The sequence below is a fragment of the Ovis aries genome, chromosome 14 (genome assembly GCF_016772045.2).
Source record: "Ovis aries strain OAR_USU_Benz2616 breed Rambouillet chromosome 14, ARS-UI_Ramb_v3.0, whole genome shotgun sequence".
NCBI lineage: Eukaryota > Metazoa > Chordata > Mammalia > Artiodactyla > Bovidae > Ovis > Ovis aries.
In genome coordinates this window covers 2,562,719-2,573,338 of record NC_056067.1, presented here as the reverse complement: position 1 = coordinate 2,573,338, position 10,620 = coordinate 2,562,719, and positions in this window count along the sequence as shown.

Sequence of the window (10,620 nt, the reverse complement as noted above, 5' to 3'; positions counted from 1 at the left end):
AAGCACTGGAGGAAAGGACATCAGGAGGTCCACGGCTCCGCTTAACAGCCCAGGTTCTCCAGACTCGGGGAGGGTGGTCTCTAGGGGGGCTGTCCAGAGCTAACTGTGTTCATTTCCTAAGGCAGTGGCAACAGATAACTACAAACTGTGTAACAACAGAAATGGCTTCCCTTACAGTTCAAAGCCCAAAAGTCTAAAATCCAGACAAACTCTGGGTTGATAATCCAGTCCACATCTCTCTCCTAGCTTCTGGTGCCTACCAACCATGTTCTTCCATAGCTGGTGGCTGTGTGGTTCTAACCCCTGTCGGTGGTCACACGGTCTCCTCCTCTCTTCCCTGTTTCTCTGTCAAATCTCCCTCATGGGTATTTCCTACAAAACACTTATCATTGCATTTAGCACCCACTTGGATACTCTGGAATGACCTCCTGGTCTCAGGATCCTTAACTTAATTACACCTGCAAAGACTCTTCAAATAGGACCACGTTCACAGTTTCTGAGAGTTCACGGACAACTTTTTGTACGCCACTATTCAACCCACTGAGAGTATCATGATAACCTACTTCCCTAGGTAATTACCATGATAACCTAATATTTTCACTAACCCTGGTGGTTTACAAAGCATGCTCATCATTGAGCTTAAGTATCACTTTTCAGTTGCTCAGTCATGTCCAACTCTTTGCAACCCCATGGACTACAGCACTCCAGGCTTCCCTGTCCTTCACCATCTTCCAGAATTTGCTCAAACACATGTCCATTGATTCAGTGATGCCATCCAACCATCTCATCCTCTGTCATCCCCTTCTCTTCCTGCCTTCAATCTTTCCCAGCATCAGGGTCTTTTCTCAAGTATAGCAAATCATTAAGTCACCTCCCGCTCCAGAGCTACTGAAATTGTTCAAGAACTGCTAGGTGTTTTGAGGGAAATGTTAGGCAGGAAGTTAGGCATGCGTGAGGAGGGGTGGCCTAGCCACAATGGATGCAAGCCGATCTCTAAACCCCACCCCAGACAGACCCCAATGCAGCCCAGGAGAGTTCATAGATACGCTACAAAATAACCACAGAGACCTTTCTGACTCCTGCACATGCTCCCTAAGCACACAGTGGATACAAACTAATCACAGGGGCACCTCCAACTGAGGCACAGGTACCCTTGATGCACAGCCTCCTCTTCAACCCTCCCCATCCGGTAACAGAAACAAGATGAATTAAGTCTTCTTTCAAAGATATCATAATTTAGCAGGAAATGTCACAAGTGCAGAGACGGTGAATAAAGGTAAAAACGCAATGCTGTGCAAAGATTAGGAGTAGAGTAAAGGCTGCTTGCTCCTTTTTCCACTATTTCTTCCTCAACATTACTCTTTCTCACAAGAGCTCAATAGCTTACATGTACCACAAACACCCCATCTTCACCAACTCCCAGACCTTGCTCAAACTCATGTCCATCGAGTTGGTGATACCATTCAACCTGCTCATCCTCTGTTGTCCCTTCTCCTCCTGCCTTCTATCCTTCCCAGCATCAGGGTCTTTTCAAGTGAGTCAGTTCTTCGCATCAGGTGACCAAAGTATTGGAGTTTCAGCTTCAGCATCAGTCTGTCCAGTGAATATTCAAAACTGATTTCCTTTAGGATGGACTGGTTGGATCTCCTTGCAGCCCAAGGGACTCTCAAGAGTCTTCTCCAACATCACAGTTCAAAAGCATCACCTCTTCGGCGCTTAGCTTTCTTTATAGTCCAACTCTCACATCCATACATGACTACTGGAAAAACCATAGCTTTGACTAGACAGACATTTGTTGACAAAGTGATGTCTCTGCTTTTTAATATGCTGTCTAGGTACTTTGCTGACTAAGGTCCGTCTAGTCAAGGCTATGGTTTTTCCAGTAGTCATGATGGATGTGAGAGTTGGACTGTGGAGAAGGCTGAGTGCCGAAGAATTGGTGCTTTTGAACTGTGGTGTTGGAGAAGACTCTTGAGAGTCCCTTGGACCGCAAGGAGATCCAACCAGTCCATTCTGAAGGAGATCAGCCCTGGGTGTTCTTTGGAAGGAATGATGCTAAAGCTGAAACTCCAATATTTTGGCCACCTCATGTGAAGAGTTAATTCATTGGAAAAGACTCTGATGTTAAGAGGGATTGAGGGCAGGAGGAGAAGGGGACGACAGAGGATGAGGTGGCTGGATGACATCACTGACTCGATGGACATGAGTCTGAGTGAACTCCGGGAGTTGGTGATGGACAGGGAGGCCTGGCGTGCTGCAATTCATGGGGTCGCAAAGAGTCGGACACAACTGAGTGATTGAACTGAACTGAACTAGGTATCATAGCTTTTCTTCCAAGGAGCAAGTGTCTTTTAATTTCATGGCTGCAGTCACCATCTGTAGTGATTTTGGAGCCCAAGAAAATAAAACCTGTCACTGAAAATATATGCTACATTAAAAAATACAGTAACTGCCCAATAAACTCTCAAGTGAAAGCTATATATATGCTATAGTATTGTTTTAAACTTATTTTCTTTAATAATGTGAGCGTCTAGAGACAATATACAACTGACCCTTGAACTATGCTGTGGCTAGGGGCACTGACCCACCATGAAGTGGAAAATCTGTATATAACCTTACAGCTGGTGCCCCACACGCACAGCTCTGCATCCACAGATATGCCAATGGCAGATCATGTAATACTGGAGTATTTACTGTTAAAATCTGTGGGGCTTCCCTGGTGGTGCAGTGGTTAAGAATGCACCTTGCAATTCAGAATCCAATTAGGGTTTGATCCCTCATCAGGAAGATCCCCTATGCCGCAGAGCAACTAAGTCTGTGTGCCACAACTACTGAGCCCACGCACTGCAAGTGCTGAAGCCTGTGCACCTAGAGCCTGTGCTCTTCAACAAGAGAAGCCCACGCACCACAGCCAGAAAGCAGCCCCACTCGCCACAACTAGAGAAAGTCCACGCGTAGCAACAAAGACCCAGCACAACCAAAAATGAAATTAATCAATCTAAAAATCTGTGTACAAATGGATGCTTGCAGTAAAACCCATCTTGCTCAAGGGTCAACTGTACAGATCTTCCTCAATTTACAACAGGGATACATCCTGATAAAACCATTATAAATTGCAAAGATTAAGTTGAAAATGTATTTAACACTCCTACCCTACCTATCATCATAGCTTAGCCTAGCTTACCTTAAACATTCTCAGAACACTCATATATATTTATGGGAAAAAACCATCTACCTTCTCAAGAGCTCCAACTACCTCTATTACACAGAGGACTGGAAACAGATATACACAAAACAGTATCTACCACTAATAATTTAAAAACCTTTAACTTCGGCTTTGTGAGAGCCATCAGATCTCCATTTCTGTGTCTTTATCCATGAGTTGGGGTCTTTATCTGTGCAGAAGTAACACCAAGTCATGTTCACAGGAGGGTTTAACTTCCACTGGCCACTCAGCGTCAGCAGTCAGGGATGGGACGGAGGAAGCACTGATTAATAGAGCTTTAAAGGCTGCTTCAGATGCCTTAAGGCAAATACAATATCCAAGAGTTCCACATCTTTCCACTGGTTCAAAATTTCATTCATAATCACTACTTTAGCCAAATTATACAGGACAGCAGTTTCCCAATGACAAAAGCCTGTTTCCTTTAGTTTTTTGGCACTTCAAGGGCAACCCAAGGCTACTTCAATAAATTATGGATATGCAGTTGCAGAAAAGAAATCAGGAAATGGAGACAGGGACAATGTTCTCAGAGGATCGGGTAGAACACAATGGAGTATATATCTGGTCATTATATTTAAGGGAGCAGGCACAAGGGAGAACACAGCTGTAATGCCTTAATAAGTACCCTGGGCTTAGAAAGGAGGGCGCTTTGTCTAAACACAGGTACAGAATTTTCCACAAAGGGCTCCTACCCTTAAAGTGTTCATCTTTCTAACCCCCAAAGCTTAGCACAAGTAACAAAAGAAAATCTTTTTCTCCAAAGTTGAAAAGAAAATATCTACCCATTCCTTATGTTGCTCCCTGGTTCCCTATACACAGAGCACTTCCTGGGGGAAAATGACCTAAAGTGGTAGAATTCTTTAACGAAGGTTCTCACTTTATTACAGATTAAATAGACCACATTGTCAATTTATAAAACTATCAACATGGATTGAGAAGTAGTTCCCATGCCTGCTAGATCTGTGTTATTAGCTCAAAGCTGATTATCTGACTATTTTTCTATAAAAGTGAACCCCAGCAACTACAGATCTGGAGAATCCACGCCTCAGAAGAGATCAGCAACATGGCCTTGTGAGCTCACTGTGCTCCCTCAGAGAATCCCGTCTCTCCACCTAGAGCAAAGCTCTGGACAGTAGCCACTGCCAACTGCAAAGCAGTCATCTGGAGAGTATGTAATTAAAATTAATTTCGTATCCACCTATATACTCTTTTTAATTAACTTACTATTTCCTTATTGAACTATTCTAAAGGCTGAACCTCATGGTACAAAGGGCTATTTTTTTTTACAGAAACATCCATTATACAAAATGTTGAAGTTATTTTCAAACATAGTAATTCTCACAGAAATTTTTTTCAAAGAAAGTTTACCAACTTTTTTGTTCTTTGAACCAAAGCCAGGGATATTCCATAGAACTCTGAGAAGTGAAAAAGAAACAACTAATAATTTTCATGAAGCAGTGGTGGGCAGAGTGAGGGTTTCAGCAAATGGCAGTTGTGACAGTTTGTCAAACCTTCCAGAGTATTCTCCTACATATCACCAACTTAAGGGATGAAGGCAAACGGATGCTTTGGCAGACGTATCTTACTAAAGATGTTTAGTATCTTACTAAACTTACTGAACTTACTAAAGGTATTTTCTCCACCAACCCTTCCATTCATTTTAAAATTTCATAATCCCTGGTATTAATTGCCTTCCAGTTTGAAATACCTAGAATAATTTCCTTTCTGCTGACCCACTCCTAGCTAATCCAATAAGGAATACAAATTACCCTCAGACTGACCACTTTTTCATTTAAAAAGTAAAACAGTTAATTTTATATAGTCCAAGTAACCAGGATTTAAAGAAAATTAACATTTCTATCTAATCAGATAACAATGGTCACTTCCAACCACACTTCATCCTCTGACATAATCTGGAATCATGTGATCATGTGGTTGGTTGACTTGCATTCATTTGACCACTAAGTACTGCCCTTCATTAAAAGTCGGCAATGGCCCCTTGGATCACTGATACCACCTCCAATTAATACTGCAGGACACCAACTATATGGCAGTCTTAGGTCCCACATGCAGAAATAAATGAATCTGAAATCAAACAGGATACTGCCTCATGCCTGAGCCCTTTCTGTCACAGGCCCTGACTTTTCACCATAGTATGTGATATTACAGAGTGGTCACAATGAACACTTTGGGAATTAATATAAGGTAACCAACTTAACTGAACTGAGGAGATCCAACCAGTCCATTTTGAAGGAGATCAGCCCTGGGATTTCTTTGGAAGGAATAATGCTAAAGCTGAAACTCCAGTACTTTGGCCACCTCATGAGAAGAGTTGACTCATTGAAAAAGACTGATGCTGGGAGGGATTGGGGCAGGAGGAGAAGGGGACGACAGAGGATGAGATGGCTGGATGGCATCACCGACTCACTGGACATGAGTTTGAGTGAACTCCGGGAGTTGGTGATGGACAGGGAGGCCTGGCATGCTGCGATTCATGGGGTCGCAAAGAGTCGGACATGACTGAGCGACTGAACTGAACTGAACTGAACTGAACCAACACCATACATTGTTTTGTAACAGCATCTACATTCTGAAATCTCTCCCATATGGCCAGATACTGTGGAAATCTTCCCAGCCAGCTCATAGCAGTAGATGTGTGGCTTTCAAGATGCTGTGAAAACCTAGTACCACATGGGTCCCTGTGGGATGGGCTCTCAAGAAAAGATCTAACAAACGGGCTGACTAAAGCATATGGATCTAATGCAACAACAATAACAACAACAATCACAAAAACGTTATTCCCAAGACATATGTCACTGGAAGACATACTGGCTGTACTCACCTGGGTCTTCTATGAAACACACATGGTGACATATTTCTCCCAAAAACCATTACTTTCTTCAACTTTCTTAACCAAATTCTGTAAATTCTGAGGCTCTTGCAGAAAAGATGTACTTTTTTGCTGAGAACAGTGCAACAGCAGAGCCCTCTCTTTGGCAGGCAGTTACTTAAAATATGCCCACTGGACTTCACAGTGAGAGGCTTGGCCTCACCTTGGGGCAAGAAACTGTACCACCAGCAATTTTCCCTGCCAATCCTTCCACATGATGAAGCACATATGGATGCAAATACGCTAATCCTTCTCTGGAAGAGTAAGCTGCACCTGGCAGTACCTTACAGAAGCGCCAGACAGAGAAGATGTGATTGTGAGGTACCTGGGGGACTGCCACAAAGCAGGCTGGGAAAATCCCCACCTGGGATACTTCAGATAAAACCTAATCATCTGCTGGGATAATTGGCCTCTGAAAGGGATACATGCTAATAATAGCATTGAGCCATAAGGTTATTAAACTGCTGAAAGGTTAGGAATATGTGCCTATTGATTAGAGCATTCCTGAAGATAGCAAAGCCACCAGTTAAAATAAATGGATGACATGATATGAAGAGGAAGAAACTGTGCATCCTGTAATGTGGTAAAGAAGACTGAGGGACAGGTCATCTCCTCACGTAACAAAACATAAAGAAATTGCATAAAGAGCCTGATGGTTCTCTGTAAAAATTGGGAAACTACCAAACCACCAAACTGATGATGCTGGTACACAATATAATTAGGAAAAGGAAAATAATCTTTAAAGGATCTGTAAATACATGGTCTAGCTTGCTTTCCAAAACATGCCCCTTTAATTTCTCTCTCTACCCTGGATCTTCCAATGACAAGACATGTTTTAAAACGTGTTGATGATATCACTACTCTTCCTCCCATAGACAGATGGGAGTCCATGCCCCCTCCTTAAATATTAGTGACCTGCTTATAACCAGTGGGATGGGGGAAAGTGATGCCACAACATTTCCAAAACTAGGCAAGAAAAGAACCCAACTCCATCTGGTTCTCTTGGAACATTCGCTCTAGGAAAACTCAAGACTCCATATAATAGCTTCCCTGAGACCACCATGCTGGAGAAGGTGAGCAATGAAGCAATTCCCTACTGCCCCAGCTGTGGTTCTGGCTAACCACTTCCCTCATAGCTCAGTTGGTAAAGAATCAGCCTGCAATGCAGGAGACCCCAGTTTGATTCCTCAGTCGGGAAGATCTGCTGGAGAAGGTATAGGCTACCCACTCTAGTATTCTTGGGCTTCCCTCATGGCTCAGCTGGTAAAGAATCCGCCTGCAATGCGGGAGACTTGGGTTTGATACCTGGGTTGGGAAGATCCCCTAGAGAAGAAAATGGCTACCCGCTATAGTATTCTGGCCTGGAGAATTCCATGAACCATATGGTCCATGGGGTAGCAAAGAGTTGGACACAACTGAGCAACGTTCACTTCACTAGCTTCAATTCCTAATCACATGAATGAGCCATCTGCTGCCAGCCAAACCATTCGCTGACCATTGCCACAACCAACATCTGATCACAACAGCACAACATCACCCCCCCCCAAACAAGAGCTGCCTGTCAAGCCATTTCCAAATTCCTGAGACACAAAAATATAAGCAAACAAAAAGGTGATTTCTTTCCCACACCATTACATTTTGGGATAATTTGTTATGCGAAACATTGCTAACCAGTCTCCAAACTTCCAACAAATAATAACATTCAGTAATGTCTTTCAATTGACAAAGTGCAATCACATCATGTCAACTAATTTTTATAAATATCACACGAAACAGGTATAATAATCACACATTGCAATGACCAGAACAAATGATTAATATCACAATTAGGATTCAGATCCATGTCATCTTATTCCAATGACCTTCACTGTTGTGCTGACTCCCAAACAAGGTGATATACTTTAAACGGCTAAAAAATTTATCTATTCAAAAATTCTAGATGATGAAAAAATGCTAGGTAATGAAAAAACTAACAGCAGTGTTCCTTTGCCTGACATTTCCAGATGGACTGTCTCGCCATATATTTGTGTATTTTTTTTAATTTAAAAAAAATAATAAAGCAATTCTTGCAAAGCCTAGATGACAGCCAATCCTTGCATTTCTTTATATTTGTAACTAACAAGATGATTTCTATGCTATTTGACCCTCACCATTATAAGGAACAGACCAATTTTCAGGAAATGAAATAAAAATGAATTTTAACCATGGATGGAAAGACTTGTATTTCATAACAACTCTCTGGATTTCACATTTTTAATCACACATTTAGAATTGATTGGCTGGGGTCCTTAAATTTAGAATTTGCTTACTCCTAAAAGAGTTTGCCAAATCTGGCATGTTGTCTAGGTATTTTGAATTCCCTTGTATTAATTTTTTTACAATGGAGAAATCAACAAAAATACACTTACTTTTCCTTATTAAGGGCACTAATGTGATACAAATAAGTGTACAGCTTGCTTCCAGCCTTATAGAAGCTTATAATCTTGTTGGGACTATTTTGATATAAATTTGTATGATGCAGAAGAAATCATATTGGATTAGGAATATATTTCCTTGCATACCTAAAAAGGGTACTAGAAATATGAAGCATGAAAATGCCTTAAAATTCATAAAACACAAGCAAATGTGATATAAAATATGTGCACATTAAAACAAGGATTTTATCCAAAATGGTGACTGGAGCCCATGATATTTCTGCTCTGTTTTTGGAAAGTATTAAGTTATATGTTACTGGATGATTCCAAAAGAGACAGTCCATTGCTGATTACTAACCCCTTTTGATTACATACACCACACAAGAAGAAAACACAAAACCAGGTTTCCTAGGAATTCTGATCAAGATAGACATTAGTGAGATTCCAGGAATTCACCTGAAGTTCAGTTAGGTTGCTCAGTCGTGTCCGATTCTTTGCAACCCCAACGGACTGCAGCATGCCAGACTTCCCTGTCCTTCACCAAATCCTGGAGTTTACTCAAACTCATGTCCATGGAGTCAGTGATGCCATCCAACCATCTTAGCCTCTGTTGTCCCCTTCTCCTCCTGCCTTCAATCTTTCCCACCATCAGGGTCTTTTCAAATGAGTCAGTTCTTCACATCAGCCTGCAATAAGCAGGGTGACAATACACAGCTTTGACGCACTCCTTTCCCAATTTGGAACCAGTCTGTTGTTCCATGTCCAGTTCTAACTGGTGCTTCTTGACCTGCACATAGATTTATCAGGAGGCAGGTCAGGTGGTCTGGTATTCCCAACTCTTGAAGAATTTTCCACAGGTTGTTGTTATCTACACAGTCAAAGGCTTTGGCATAGTCAATAAAGCAGAAGTAGATGTTTTTTCCGGAACTCTCTTGCTTTTTCGATGATCCAACAGATGTTGGCAATTTGATCTCTGGTTCCTCTGCCTTTTCTAAATCCAGCTTGAACATCTGGAAGTTCACAGTTCACATACTGTTGAAGCCTGGCTTTGAGAACTTTGAGCCTTACTTTGCTAGTGTGTGAGATGAGTGCTAAGATCATGGCATCCGGTCCCATCACTTCATGGCAAATAGATGGGGCAACAGTGGAAACAGTGGCTGACTTTATTTTGGGGGCTCCAAAATCACTGCAGATGGTGACTGCAGCCATGAAATTAAAAGATGCTTACTCTTTGGAAGGAAAGTTATGACCAACCTAGACAGCGTATTAAAAAGCAGAAACATTACTTTGCCAACAAAGGTCCATCTGGTCAAGGCTATGGTTTTTCCAGTGGTCATGTATGGATATGAGAGCTGTTCTATAAAGAAAGCTGAGCACCGAAGAATTGATGCTTTTGAACTGTGGTGTTGGAGAAGACTCTCAAGAGTCCCTTGGACTGCAAGAAGATCCAACCAGTCCATCCTAAAAGAGATCAGTCCTGAGTGTTCATTAGAAGGACTGATGTTGAAGTTGAAACTCCAATACTTTGGCAACCAGATGTGAAGAGCTGACTCATTTGAAAAGACTCTGATGCTGGAAAAGATTGAAGGCAGGAGGAGAAGCAGATGACAGAGGATGAGATGGTTGGATGGCATCACCGACTCAATGGACATGAGTTTGGGTAAACTCTGGGAGTTGGTGATGGACAGGGAGGGCTGGCATGCTGAGGTCCATGGGGTCAAAAAGAGTCGGACACGACTGAGGGACTAAACTGAACTGAACTGAGATTAATGCAAGTGTACAATAGTTCGAACATTCTTTGGCATTGCCTTTCTTTGGGACTGGAATGAAAACAGACCTTTTCCATTCCTGTGGCCACTGCTGAGTTTTCCAAATTTGCTGGCATATTGAGTGCAGCACTTTCACAGCATCATCCTTTAGGATTTGAAATAACTCAACTGGAATTCTTCACCTCCACTAGCTTTGTTTGTAGTGATGCTTCCTAAGGTAAAGTGATGCTTCACGCGAAGCAGGTCACTTAAAGTCTAAGTTGAGGTTTATTAGCACTGATGATGCCTAATTAAGTGAATAAGACAAATGGAATTGTGAAATAG